Raw genomic sequence first — 15917 nt, 5'->3', positions numbered from 1 at the left:
GATGCATGGTACTCATAAAGTGACATGTTGAATTGAAACCCCTTCATTCAACTACTTTTTAAATTCTTATTTAGTTTTGTCAGTCATGGGGCTTGAACTCAGGGCCTGAGCACTGTCCCTTAGCTCTTCAGCTCAAGGCTAGCACTCTACCACTTGAGCCACAGCACCACTTCCAGTTTTCTGGTGGTTTATTGGAATCTCAGGGACTTTCCTGCCTGGAATGGCTTTGAACCACAATCCTCAGATCTCAGCCTCCTGAGTAGCTATCATTATAGGTGTGAGCCACTGGTGCCCAGATTATTCAACTACTTTTTAAAAAAAGGAAAAAAATCAGACATTGAAAGAAGGAACAAAATTCAGATAGAGGTAACATACAGATTAAAAAAATTTAAGAAATGTATTAATGATAAGATTTTGAATCCTGATTGAATAAAAAAACTGTTAACTATTTCTAATATACTTTTATAATAAGAAACTTTGCTTATTTATTCAGTGCAGTAATTGCAGTGTATCTAAACTCTGGAAGATACATACTGAAATGTCTCCAGATGAAATGACAGTGTATCTTGGGTTGCCTTCAAACGTTGCTGCCAGCGGTGAGCAGCGTGTTGGGACAACGGCCATCTGTTGATTACTCGACTATAAATTAATTTCCTTAAGTTATCTGCAATACATTTGCACTTATATTTTTTAAAAAACACTTCTAATAAATGTTTGTAAAAACAGAAGGAACAAAAAATGTGCTTTTTGATGTAATAACACTGGCAAAAACATTTCCACTCATTACTCAAATTTATCTGTGATAGTTTCATAATTTGAAGGAGAAAAATGAAGAGCTCTAGAAAAGTAAGTTTGTTTCAACCACCTGGACATGGGCCACGTTCCTTGTTTTAAAGAGCACAAAACAACTCAAGAAAGAGCTCTGATGCTTGGCCTTAAAAGAAGATTCTTTCAAGGACACAGAAGGTAAAGATATTAAACAAAACCCGCAATCATCTACCCCAAGCTTTAATGTACCAAGAAGCAGTTTTCCCATCAAATATACTAATTCCCTTTTATGACGTCTCCTGATTTCATTTATAGTCGAATATGGTTAATTTCCGGGAGCTGTGATGTTTTCTGTCAAAAACAATGCAATTCATAATGACCTGAATGACCAATTTTTTACAAAAAAAAACCTGATTATTAAGGGTGTCACACATCAGCCTCTATCAGATTTTTGTGTGTATTTTCAGTGCTGGGTCTCAAAACCAGGACCTCAGATATGCTAGGCAAGCATTCTACCACTGAGCTTTTAGTCCCCATTCTCTGTCTCATTTAATCAGTGTGTGTGCTAACCCTAGGGGAAAGAGTATTACTAATCTCTTCACAATAAACATAAAATACCTCTGCTTTACAGAACTTATCACACACTCTGGTCTCCCACTCACATTCCACAATTTTGTAGAATAGAATTTTGTTACAGTGTCATGTGACATTGCCCACGAACATCATTTCTTAAAATCGGGAAACGAACAGAAAAATTTCTATTCCCCTTTCCATGTCAGCTTTCCTTCCAACTACACCTACTTCAGATCAATAAATTGTCATTTCTATTTACTTGGAGAGTGCATGGGTGAGTTTTGTTTAACCTTAAAGTCTGACTCTCTGCGAGGGAAACCTAAGAACTTTTGAAATTGTATACTTTACAAGAGAGATTCTCTATTAAGACTGCAATTTTCGTCACAGTTCCCTAGATGTAATACGACTCCTAAGTATCTGGAAGAAGTATTTGGCTATGATGGAAACTGTAGAAATCAGTGTGAGGAAAGTCACACAAGAAAGGCATGGCTAAGAGCATTTGTCTATCTGCCTTATCAACAGTGAAAGAAGACAGTTGAAGATTCTCACTGAAATGAAGCAAACTTTCAGCCCCTCCATTCACTTTGTGATATGTGCATTTGTAATATTCATTTTTATTTAAATACCTATGTATCACACTAAGTTTCACTTGTGTAAAATAATCCTGATAAATTCAATATCCACGATACATCCAATATAAAACAATTTAGACCAAAAAACATTTATACCAAAGAAAATAGGGCAGTTACAAAAAACAACAACACAAAACTTTTATCCTCTATGAGATGCCCAAGGAAAGATTTTCTTCTTTCTAGGTTGCTAGGTGCACCTCAGTTAATATCTTTGGAAGTTATCCACAAAATCTACAGCTTCTATTTCATCCTCAAGGAAGGAATTTTAAAGCGTACATCTTCATGCAACAAATCATAAGTATGAAATATATATTAGGATTCCCTTGCACTGTGATATAAAATTTCTACCCATTTCTACCAAGACCGTATAGCACTTGCTAAGGTACTTTTTTCACTTTTGACAAAGTTGGCAAATGTTGGGGAAGAAGGCTGGCCAAGAACAGAAGGGAAAGAGAGATGGGGCTCAGGTATTGCTTCTCTGCTATCACATAGATTTTACCTGGAATAAAGTAAGAAATCAGATCCCAGCTCATGCCTTGCTCACTTCCCGGGAGGTCACAGGAAAGCTGAAAGAGACTTCACACAGAGGACCACCAGTGATGACTTATGAAAAGAAAACATCCTCCAACAGACACCCAAGTTTTGTTCTACTCTTGGGGGATACCTCATGGACACTGGGTGGCACTGAACAAGGAAGAGATTTAGGGTTGTCACAAATTATGTGCATTTATACAAATTATAGAATCATGCATATACACACACATATATACACATACACAGACACATAGAAGCAAACATACATACACATGAAAACACACATCCCTTTAAAAAGCCTAAATAAGGACTAGCACTGGCAGTTCACATCTGTAATTCTAACGACTCAGGAGGCTGAGAACTGAGGGTTGTGGTTCAAAGCCAGGCAGACACACAAAATCCCTCAGAGTGTGAAATGCTTATCTACAAATAGGCACCAAAAAGCTGGAAGGGACACTGTGGCTCAAATGGTAGAGTATGAGCTTGGAGCAGAAAAAAGCTCAGGAACAGTGCCCGGGCTCTGAGTTCAAACTCCAGGATCAGCACAAAACAAGCAAACAAAAAATGAGAGTGGGGCTGGGAAGGTGGCTCAGTGGTAGAGCGCTTGCCTTGCATGCCTCAGGCCCTGGGTTCGATTCCTCAGCACCACATAAGCAAAAAGAAAAAAGCCAGAAGTGGTGCTGTGGCTCAAGTGGTAGAGTGCTAGCCTTGAGCTGAAGAGCTGAGGGACAGTGCCCAGGCCCAGAGTTCAGGCCCCCCATGACTAGATCCCCCCCCCCAAAAAAATGAGAGTGATAAGAGTTGAAGGTGTGATCTAAGTGTAACAGCAGGTACTTAGCAAGCATGAGGCCCATGTTCAAGGCCTTGTAAACGACACACAGAGAGACACAGACATACACACACTAATGGTGATACTGTCCTCCATGAAAGCAGAGATTTTTACCCTTACTTCCGTGCCATAGGTCTCCAAAGAGACATCGTTTCTTCCCCACTTCCTATGCCCAGGTGTCTCAGTAATTCTTTCATCTAGTCTTGTGTCTCTATCCTATTCCTTGAACTCTATGCCACCTCTCTGAAATTTATCAATTAATTAATGAGACTAATGAACAATCCTAAGGGATCATCCCAAAAGCCAAAGGGCCATTTGTCCTTCCAAGAGTCATCATCTCTGGAATCTGTTCATAAACGTAAGGTGGCAGTGCAATCTTCCTCTGGCCACCATTCCAGATCTTTCCCTAACTTCTGCATGCCCCTGCGTGTGGAGTCCGCACTCAGCCTAGTTTCCTCCTGTGTTGGGCCCTGTGGCCATCATCCTTTCGCTATGGAATGTTTCCCCTTCCACGTCTCCACATCCAGCAGGAACTGACGGCTTCACACCAAGGGTGAGAGCCAGAGTGCGGGTCAGGAAATTGCGTCCTGGGAACTGACCCCAGCTCAAAGAGTAAGTCTTCAGTGGTCCTGTGCTTCCCCTGGATTAGAAGTGCTGACTGCTTCGTTAAAAGGAAAAGAATTCAACACAGATCCTAAAATTAAAGGGAGGGAGGGGCTGGGCGGGGGAGGGATGGGTGAGAATGTTCAATGCTCATCGGAACGTACTGTACTCATGAACCGCTTTGTGGAATGGCGCCTCCTTTATACAACTACTTAAGGATAATAAAGTTGTTTTTTTAAAAGAGCAGTATGTCTATGGTTTGCTTCATAGTTTATGAATTCTTCAGCCCCACTGAGGCATCTCCTCAGCTCTTTTGTCCCAGTGTGTGCAGGCTCCCTGGCCAGGGCAGGTCAAGCGGTAATGCACCCTCTCATTCTGTCTTGGGAATCCTTCCCCTAAAACTTCTCTCAGCGATGCTACACATCTACAGCCCAAGTGTTTCTGGACCAGATTTGACCCCAGTCACTGGGGTAATGGCTTAGACCTCTTGGTAACATTCTTCTCACCCTGTAAGTCTCAGCTCAAGCATTACATACACTCCTCTGAGAGCCGTCCATTCCCATAGTCATGAACTCTTGGGATTTTGAATATATTTCCATTACACAGTTGTTACATTGTAAGGAAGTATGTTTTCTTCCTCTCATTAGACTATAAGCTCTTTAAAGGAACAGTGTATGTTACATTTACAATACTAAATGATGTCAGGAATCTAGTAGATGTTTAAACACATAATGACTGAAGGGGAAATGTTTATTTGATATCATTTCCCTACCTTGGGTAATCCCTCCAGACTGAAGAAATCATATTTCAATAGATGAAAAGAATCTCACATCTAGTATTTGAAAGCCAGATCAGGGCTTCTAGTTATTTTCCTTCTTTTTCTGTTTGCCTTTTTTGTTCCTAATCCCTTTTGCTTTATTATATTATTTTTAATTATATGTTTATATAGAGATTAAATGGTATAAATATTCATTTGTATTAAGTATTTGGATGAATTAAAGAAATAGTAAGTGAATATCTGAACTGATTTAGCAGCACAAGGTAAGCCATTTTGTATTTTTATCTTCTTATCCATGAACATGGGCAATACACTCCATTTTTCACAGAGGACTTTCAGGATAGTTAATTGGAGGATAAGGCTCCTTCTCATCTCTCTGAAGTAACACACTGCTTCTCCTGAGGCTTGAACAGGATTAAAGACGGTGACCACTATCTGTTTTGCTTCATGTATGGCAAGACACACATTTCCTTTACAAGATAAATACTTGTCTTCCTCTTCAGTAAATGGTGCTGGCAAAATTGTTTAAACACCTGAAGAAAACTAAGGCTAGATCTTGATATATCACCCTGCACCAGAATCAATTCCAAATGGATCAAAGACCATGAAGTAAAAGCAGACACCCTGAAAACATTACAGGAAGGAATAAGAGAAACTCTAGGGCTCCGTGGCACAGGCCAAAATTTTCTTAATAAAGACCCAGAAACACAACATATCAAAGAAAGGTTGGACAAATGGGATTGCATGAAAACAGCAGAGCTTCTGCATGGCAAAGGACATAGCTAGCAAGATCAATAGAAAGCCCACAGATTGGGAGAAGATCTTCACTAGCCATACAATGGACAGGGGTCTCATATCTAAAATATATTTAGAACTAAAAAAAATAAATCCCCAACAACAAATCCCCAAAGAAACAACTGCCCAATTAATAAGTGGGCTAAAGACTTAAAGAGAGAGTTATCTGAAGAGGAAATAAGAATGCCCAATAGACACATGAAGAAATAATCAACTTCTCTAGAAGAAATGTGAATCAAAACAACATTGGGATTCCACCTTACCCCAGTTATAATGGCTAAAATCAAGAAATCTATTAAAAACAGATGCTGGCCAAAAGGGAACCTACTGCATTGTTGGTGGGAGTATAAACTTGTTCAACCACTTTGGAAAGTAGTATGGAGGTTCCTCAAAAGACTCCACATAGAGCTCCCCTATGACCCAGCAATCCCACTTTTGGGCATTTACCCAAATGATTACAAACAAGGCCATACTAAAGCTACCAGCACAACTATGTTTATCACAACATTATTCACCATAGCTAAGATATAGAACCAACCCAGGTGCCCCTCAGAAGATAAATGGATCAAGAAAATGTGATATATATGTGTGTGTGTATCTATACACACACACACACACACACACACACAATGGAATTCTATGCCTCTATCAGAAAGAATGGCATTGCCCCATTTGTTAGGAAATGGAAAGACTTGGAAAAAATTATATTAAGTGAAGTAAGCCAGGCCCAAAGAAACATAGGTCCCATGGTTTCCCTTATTTGCAATAACTAGTATATGTCTGGGACACACAGAAAAGATCAAAAGCTACGTATATATAACTATATAAGATGATGCTAAGTGAAATGAACCCCAATATAGGGACACAAGAGGTTTTATCTTTGTTGCTGTTGTTTTTTAACGTACTTATAATGTAGTATAGGATTTTTTTGTTTCTTTTGTATGTTCTTCCCCCATGGTGTAACCCCCGTTTTCACTGTATTTGATTCTGGTTCTCTGCATCTTATATATACATTTTTCTGATTTGGAGAGGGGAAGGGAAATAACAAAATGTTGAAGGATACAGGTTCACTCATTGTAACAATGAGATGTACAAGACACTATGTTGAAAGCGAACTTTACAACTTTGGGGTGGGGGGAGCCAGGGAGGTAGGGAGGGAAGGGATGGTAGGGGAAAAACAAAGGAGGGGAAAACAATGCTTGGTAGAAAATGTACTCAGTCCCTTATTCATGTAACTGTAACCCCTCTGCACAGTATCTTTACAATAAAAACTTCAAAAATTAAAAAAATAAATAAATACCCATCTTCCTTAATAAAGAGGTAAATTAGATAGATAGATAGATAGACAGACAGATAGATAGAATGAAAATCTTCCCTATTATAAATTCATCTCTGGTTGAAAACTATGCGTGTTTACTTTTCTAAAATATGTTATGTTGGCTGGACACTGTTGACTCAACATCTGTAATCCTAGTTACTCAGGAGGCTGAGACCTGAGGATCATGGTTCAAAGCCAGCCTGGGTTGGTAAGTCAATAAGCTTAACCCTAATTAATCACCAATAAACTGGAGCTGTAGTTCAAGTGGTGGAGTGCTAGCCTTGAGCAAAAAAAGCTCAAAGACAGCACCCAAACCCTGAGTTCAAGCCCAGAACCAGTACAAAAAGACTATATATATTGCCGGACATCAGTGGCTCACACCTGTATTCCTAGGTACTCAGGAGGCTGATATCTGAGGATCATGGTTCAAAGCCAGCCCGGGCAGGAAAGTCTGAGACTCTTATCTTCAATAAACCACTAGAAAACTGGAAGTGGTGCTGTGGCTCAAGCGGTAGAGCACTTGCCTTGAGCTGAAGAACACAGGGACAGAGCCCAGACCCAGAGTTCAAGCCTCACAACTGACAAAAATAAAAAGAAGAAAAAGACTATATATCTTATAAAATATTAGAGAAAAGCAGTATTTGTAAATTTCGATCCATGTTCCTATCCATTAAAAATCCCCATTTTTATTCCTTCAGTTTATCATCTGTCTGTATTAAACTTTATGTAAATAAAACTAACATGAAACTATCACCACGTTTTTAGAATATTCTACAAAATAAATGAAAGTGGTCCTAAATAAAGCAAACTTTTTGTTTTAACTTGAAATATGTGTCGCATTACAGAACAGAGAGAAATGAACAAGCACATGACAGAGACCATTCTTTCACTTTCTTCCTATTTGTCTATGTAATGTTTTTTCTGTTCTCATCCCAGATCTTTCAGCGATGGAACTTTGCCAGGAATGCAGAAGTCTGTTGAACTCTGAAGCACTTTTACAAAATTGGCAAAGGTCCACAGAGACTTTAAGAAAGACCACCATATTCAACTGAGCTTTGAACCAAAGACCCTTTGTACAGTTAGCTAAGGTCTGATTGATAGGGATGGCCCAAGTATTGCAGTGGTGATGGTACATAGGTACAGGTCTTGAATATGATAAGTAGAGAATAGGAAAAGCTTTTACACTAGAGATAGAGGGAAAACAAACAACTGTTTTAGTAGCACTGGAGCAAATGTGAATAATCTACTCTTCTGATGTATTTCCCTGATCTCTGGGGGAAGGGAAGGGGGGAAAGTCTCTCAACAGCACAGGAAGAAAACTGCTTCTTTAACCCCCTGATGACAGAAACAAATTGTTTTGCAGCTCTGGGAAGAGATTTGTCACAAATGTGCAAACCAGACCCTCTATCCTAGACATTGTGCAGAACAGCAATATCACATTCTCAGGGAATTCGAAAGTGATCCTCTAAGAATACAAGAGATTTGGGTTTTGTTTTTTTTTTAGCACAAAGTTCTGTCTTGATGGCTTAGCATGTACAGATTTTTTTTAATGTATGATTTCAAAGGTAACTTTTTGTGTGGTCACTGTATACTTCTCTAATGGCTCAAAGCATTCAAGGAGGCGTTAGTTTTACACCCAAATAGTTTTTGTAAGTGCTAATTCTGTTATTATTTAATGGACACTTTTTACCATAAAACATACTTACAATTAAATAGCTATTAATGGCAAATTGGGCAATAAAAAAGGCTCAGTAACAAAGCCAACCATGCTATGAATCACTCCTTTGATGGTATTCCCATAAAAGAAAATGTTCTCATGGCAACCCTTCATAAGTGCTTCATAAGCATTTCCATACGCATCTGAAGAAGCCACATATGGAGTATGAAAAAGCATGGGCTCTAAATAATAGACCAAGCTTCCAAATCCTGGCTCCGTCATTGAGAAGATAGGAAACTGAATGAAGTACCAAGCATTCAAGTGCCTACTTTCTCAGTTATATAATAATGATGACATCCATCTTGAAGGAGCATCATAAACATTAAATAGAAAAAATATATACTAACCATATGGCTACAAGTTTAGCAAATAATAGATGACTGAGAATTGCAACATATATCCTTTAGGGAAAACATAAATAAAAATCAAAATTAAAACAACAACCAGGATAATAATAAGTCTAGAACAATATCTACATAGATGAAGAAATGAAAACATCCTTTGTATGGCATTTGTAAGCAATTTGTTGTTAACAATTAGCTTTGCATGTATCAATCAGGCAAAATAGAAAAACCGGAATGAATATTCAAGTAAGTATCTACAAACAATAATGCCATTTGCTCATTAACCATTAATTGACCATCTACTATGTGCTGGCCAGAGATAAATGACACTGCTTCTAGGATCAACAAGCTCACAATTTAGGATAGGGGATATGTCAAATTGTGCAACTATAATGACCAATAATCTTGTATTATGTGTCACTGTGGGAGGGACATTTGAAGACACAAAGAAGAGAGCAAAAAGTCTTCCCAAAGGATCTGATACCAGAGCTGAGAGGCGAGAACCGAGGTTTCCCAGGTGTAAAAGTGCTGGAGTGTGGAATGCACCATCCAGGTCAAGGGAGAGCGTATGAAAATGAGGAAGCATCTGTATCCTGGGAAATCCAAGTTTGTCAGCCATACTGGAGCATTGATCTCAAACACATTTACTGAGAATATCAAAATCACATGTCAAATTTCAATTTTGGCAGGTTAACTAGACTGTGAAGTTGGAAACCCTAGACCAACCCTAGCGAGAACAGTTTTTTAACTTCATGGTGGTAGTGGCTTCTTCGTGATTAACACAGAGTATTGCTCTCTAGCCCAGCCTCCAACTCACAATCCTCCTGTTTTAGCAATCCAAGGGCTGGGATTACAGGTGTGAAACACCCCACTCAGCCTAAGTCTTAGCTTTTATGCAAGACATGTGTAGGACTATTAGCAACTAAAAATGGCAAGCTGGTATCTTGAATTTAAACTATGATATTACAACATCATCAGGATGCCCTCCCCCTCAATGATCTTAGTTTTCCAAAGGAAGGAGTAGCTATAAGGAGTCAGAAATTATTGATCGGCCTTACCAAATTGTTTATTCAGATAAAATCAAAACCGTAGTCAAATTAGACAACTAGACAACTAACAGATGGAATAATAAGAAACAGGATGTTATTAAAAATTTATGAATACAGACATCCAAAGAAACACAACTTGTAAAACAGAATAAAATGCCTTGAAATGGTTGCGACTCAAAATCAAACTCATATGTTCAAGGAAGAGTCAAAACAAAGTATAGCATTCTTGCAATATTACTTAGAATTATAAAATTAGGCATCTGAAAGGTATTTTAATAACCACCTGGCATATTCCTTACAGAAAGAATAATCTTTTCACTTTTAGGGATTTGCCTAAACATACACACACACACATACACACACACACACACACACACACCCTTATGTTTTCCTTTCCACTCCAGATATTATTATAGATGACCCATTTGACTCAGACTTTAAAACACATAAGCTAAAGAAAACCATCATTTAAAGACCATGCCAAGAGGGCCAAGTAGAAGCCATGAAGAGGCAGCAGTCTGATCGCTTGTTTCTTTAAAAGGAGCTCCATGTAAACTCATTCCCTGGGCAGCATTGGCCCGCATCACATTTCGCAGAAGAAGGGTTGTGGGCACAGCAATCAGCAGATTCTGTTGTGTTTAGGGAAATGCATTTGAAGAGTATAGATTTCTACTGGTCTTTCCAGAAAAAAAAAATCATTTTACTATTTAAAAGAGTGTAGGTGTGTGAATATGTTTGCACCAACAGCCGTACACATGGCTATTTATCAGGAAGAAGGATGGGCGTGCTTCAGCAGAAAGACATCCAAAGAACCCAGAACCGGAGTAGCGAAGCCCACTGTAGATTATTTCACTGGAGCTTCACCACTTCACACAACGCTCCCCTCCTGCGTCACTGAACACCGCAGGCTGTGGGAACTGCTGTCGGATTTGGCATTTCAAGAACTTTCTTGGAAAGGAAGATGAATTCTAGGGTGTGGGCTTGTGTGGAGGCAAGTGGAGAGTCAACAAGTAGTTTTCTGAAGAGTTCTGTCAAGGGTAAAGAGTAGACTACAAATCAGGGCAAAAAGCTCGCAAGCGGAAAGGCAAGGCTTACATAGTCATTTCATGGACACTACACGGATGGTCATAGCATCCTTTTTTAAACTTTCTATGGTATACAGTCCATCAATCAACCTGTTCCTTGGGCAAAGTTGAGAAAAATCACAGAAAGCTCTATGTGAAGGGTACAAGTGGAGAAGTTGAAAAGTGTTAAGACAAGAAACATACCTGAAAGTAAAATACTTAGGAGCTCAAACAACATACTTGTAGATGGTGTTCAAGTCATAAAGAGAACCTTAAGGAGCTGGGGGCTGATGGCTTGTGCCTGTAATCCTAGCAACTCAAGAGGCTGAGATCTGAGGATTGCGGTTCAAAGCCAGCCCAGGCAGAAGGTCCATGAGATGCTTCTCACCAATGAACTAAATCTGGAAGTAGGTGTGTGGTTCAAGAAGAAGAGTGCTAGCCTTGAAAACAAAATCTCAAGGACAAAAATATCCAGGCTCTGAATTCAAGCCACAGGACTGGCTTGAAAAAAAAAAAAAAAAACAATCAAGGAGAATCAAGGAAAGGGAGACACTGGTCAAGATGCTTGCACACATAAATGGACATGTGAAGTTGGTACAACTATTTGAATGCAAAAATAAAAAAAGAGCAAGAAACTTCAAGATAACCGTTAGAACAACAACTCGAAGCGAGAATTAAAAATAAAAAAAATCTCTTCTAATAGAAATTAAAAGAAGATGTGATGGAATTGGAAGCAGATAATCAGTACAGAAAATAAAAACTTGCCCTAAAAGAAAAAATGTTCCTTTGAGTAACAATGAAAAAGAGAAAAGACACAAACAACTGATATCAGAAGTGAGGGAGCTATCATTACAGATCCTAGGACAGTAAAAGGATAAGAAAGGAATCCAATGTTTTCTTTTCCTTTTTCTTTCTTTTCTTTTTTTTGCCAGTCCTGGGGGCTTGAATTCAGGGCCTGGGCACTGTCCCAGAGCCTCTCTGTGCTCAAGGCTAGTAACCACAGCACCACTTCCGGCTTTTTCTGCTTATGTGGTACCGAGGAATTGAACCCAGAACTTCATGCTTGCTAGGCAAGCGCTCAACCAATAGGCCACATTTCCAGCCCAAGGAATCCATTTTTATGCTCATTATATGACAACTATTCCTTGAAATACTATTTATCAATGACATGAATAGGTTTATTATTGAACCAATAAATAGCCTTCCAAAACAAAAAGCACCTGGACCACAGAGATTCAGCTAGATGGTGAATTCTACCAAATATTTAAGGAACAATTTTTTCCCAATTCTCTACAAGCACTCCCAGGAGATCAAAGTAGAAAGAATATTTCCTAACTCAAACTACAGAGCCAGCAACATAAAAATAAAAAGAACAGATAAAAGTTTTGATATCAGAAAATACATACACAGAATCCACACACTCATATTTAATACTCATATTCACACTTGCCAAAAGTTGTAAATATCCAAGGTGCCCTTCGGTATGTGAAAAAATTAACTGATACATTCAGATTATAGGTTATTATTCAGGGCTAAAAAAGAAGTGTGATCAATTCAAGACACAGAAAATACTTAAGGACAGACTACAAAGTGAATAAAAACAATCTGAAAATGTTACTGCAATTGTGGCATTCTGTAAAAAGAGAAAAAATTATAAAGAGAGTAAAAGATAAGAGGCTGCCAAGGGCTATGGGAGAAGATGGAGAAATGGAGCACAGAGAGCTCTTAGGGTGGTGAAACCACCCAACGATGACCCATGTCGGCATACATTTGTACAAACCCATATACTATACCCCACCAAGCGTGAACCCTAAGGCAAAGCATGCACTCTGGGTGGTAATGGTGTGTCCATATCAGTTTATTATTTGAAGCGTGGACCCTCAGGAGTGGGATGCTGAGAGTATACTAAGGACTCTGGCAGGAAAGGAATATTTAGGATCTCTCCATCCTTCCCATTCAGTTTTGCTGTGAACCTGAAATCACTCTTAGTTTTACTAAGTTTGCTCCCACAGAAAGGATGAAGGCAACGTAGACAGCTTGTAAGATGTATTCAAGATGCTCAAGAAGAAAATTCTGTGGGACTTAGCAAAGAAAGACATTACTTACACATTATAATATGTGGACGGTAACATGTAACAACACAGACCATGACAGTAAGCGAAGAGTTCTCAGTGGAATTTTGTTTATGGGAAACAAGTCCTAATTCAAACTAAGGGGCATTTGGCGCTGTCAAATTTCAGTCACATTGAAAAGTGTATTTCAGGCTCCACCAACTAAGCAGTAACTTCTCAGAAAAGATGCATGGACCTTAAGCATGGAGATACACTTTCACTGACCTTAGCCAATCCCAAGGAAGGGGGTGGTGTGAGATTAAGCTGTCCTTCACTCATCATGCCAGCTGACATGTTATTTGCATTTGGCTTACTTAGAAACTAGAACTTTGTGGTAGTACACAAAATGGATCAACTGTTCTCTGAGTTAAGCTCACTATTTGAGATGTAATTTCTCCCAAAGATATTATTCCCAAAGATATAGTTGTTGAAAGGATGAACAACACACACACACACACACACACACACACTACGGTCTAGGTTATTTAACCAACTTTTCTCTGTTAATGAGAATTTTAATAAAGACATCTCTTCTTCCATAAATGAATAGCAGCTACAAACATAAGATAAGGCTCTAATATCAGTGATACTAAAAAGGCTTTAGCATCAGTGATACTAAAGTGATTGCTTCAAATTTATTTTTTTCTTTACATGTAAAGTGATGGAGCTTTTTTAGCAAAACAACCCCCCCCCAAAAAAACAAAAAAAACACAAAAATTCTATCACCCCATCAAATATGTTCTTCTAAAGGAAATTTGAATTTCATTATTCTGACAATCTGATCTGTATTAAGCCAGAAAATAAATTTCTAACTCATCTCAGTAATGCTTGCTAAAGGGATGAACAAATGATTAAATTGATATGATTAAATTCTGGCAAAGAGAGCACTTAGGTAAATCAGTATAAACCATAAAGTATGTGGAACTTCTACCCACCATATACACATAGTGATATGCTTACAGTTAGACAAAGCAGTTCACAATTTCAAAGAAATAATGGACTTGAACTCAAGCCTTCTTGCTCCAGCTCATGCTTGAGCTCTTTCACTTACACCATACCTCTGGACCTAAATATAATGTTGTTCACATGAAACGGAAATTGAAAATTGAAATGACAGCCATGTTGATATCAACAACCATTTTGGCATTTGATGAGACCAGTTATTTCACCAGTTATTTATTGCTCTAGAGCGTTGGGCCCTATAGCAATCCCAGCTTGCTTCCATCTCTCTAAGCTCTCCCCTGTTTCTGGAAGCCTCTATCTTCCACGTGATTTGTGTCCCTGCTACACAAATGCAATCGAATGGCAAGGCAAGTCCACTTAAGTAGAGGGATAAATTAATCTGTTCCCAATTTCTACACTAATGACTTTACGTTAAAAAAACCTCAAAGTGTGTTCCTTTCATGAGAAAACTATTTCACAAGATGAAAAATTCATACACAAGGTCTCAACATCTTATCATTGTTACCACTGCCTACTTGGGTGGGAATAATCAGGCTTTCAAATCAGCCAGGCAAACAAAATGTCCATGAGATCCATCTAAATCATATTCCATCTCAAAATAAATCAACCCCCATGGAGTTAGTGAACTGGCTCTGGTGGATGGTTCAGTGCCTGTCTAACACACACAAGGCGTGGAGTTCAATTCCTAGTCAAAAAGAGAAAAGTTAGATATGATGGTCTCGGTCATTCCCACTATGCTGGAAGCATAAACAGGAGGACAGCAGTCCAGGATGATTAGGCCCAAGTGTGAAACCCTATTCAAAAGATGAACCTTAACCTGGGGGAGTGGCTGAAGTGAGTGCACATTCATCTAATAAGCCCAAGGCCCTGAGTTCAACCCTCAGTACCCCCACAGAGAACTACATTTTGTAAAAGTCAGCATTTTACTTTGCTAAAGATGGTGTTCTTGATCATCTCTGCTCTCTAATCAGTGTTCATAATTTTATATGCAAAGACAGTTATTCAGTGCCTCCTTCCTCCATCTATCTCCCAGCATTTCATTCTGATTTAAATTCAGGGCTTTAACTAATGTCCTAAAATGCAATGTTCTGTTACACCATGCAATTATGTGGAGAAAGTACTCAGGATGTTAAGCATTATTACTCTTAATCACCCTCTAAAATAAAAGTTTCAAATGTAAGATTTATGAACTTTTCCATTCTGGCTACCACTTCACCTCAATGACATACAAACATTTTATTTTTCTGTTTTTAAACAACAATGGGAAAAGAATGTCACATTTAAAAATGTCCTCATAAAGCAAGACTAAAAACTTGAAACGTTTCTTTTCCATCCAGGTTCTAATGTTACATTTCTAGTACAGAATGAATAGTTCACCTTTAAAGAAATGTAAGTGAACAGTTGTAAAGATTTCCTACTACCACAGACACCCAACCATAAATACAAAATGGTCCATCTCTCACCTTAAATTGCATTAATTCCTTGGGAGGGGGGGAGGAAACAATTTCTGCCCAAAATTTAATAAGCAAGACACAGAAATGTATAGCCAAATAATGTAGTTTTACTGATGCATTATCTTGAAACAATAACCATAATACACTCTGCTTCTCTGGATAGAAAATATGCCAAAGCATTATAAATATAATACACGTTATATATGTACATATGTGTGTACATGTGTGTATACACTTAATATATTGGCTGATTGTCCTAAAAGTCTGCAAAGATCTATTTTCTGTGTTAACTTCATATTTATAGAATGACAATAAGCAGAAGGGTTTCAACACAAAATATTCTATTAACAAGATTCTATTTTCCAGTGTCATGAATGGGAATACG

At 38.4% G+C, this 15917-nt stretch overlaps 1 protein-coding gene across 1 annotated transcript in view; it reads right to left on the bottom strand.

Moving 5' to 3' along the window:
* Positions 1 to 15917, bottom strand: part of Col25a1 (collagen type XXV alpha 1 chain) — a 408459-nt gene that overhangs the window by 241301 nt on the left and 151241 nt on the right. The window lies entirely within an intron of this gene.

The sequence above is a fragment of the Dipodomys spectabilis genome, unplaced genomic scaffold, assembly GCF_019054845.1.
Source record: "Dipodomys spectabilis isolate Male_0828 unplaced genomic scaffold, ASM1905484v1 ptg000297l, whole genome shotgun sequence".
In the NCBI taxonomy this organism is placed as follows: domain Eukaryota; kingdom Metazoa; phylum Chordata; class Mammalia; order Rodentia; family Heteromyidae; genus Dipodomys; species Dipodomys spectabilis.
The sequence above is the reverse complement of the archived record's forward strand: the minus strand, read 5'-3'. Positions and strand labels throughout refer to the sequence as shown.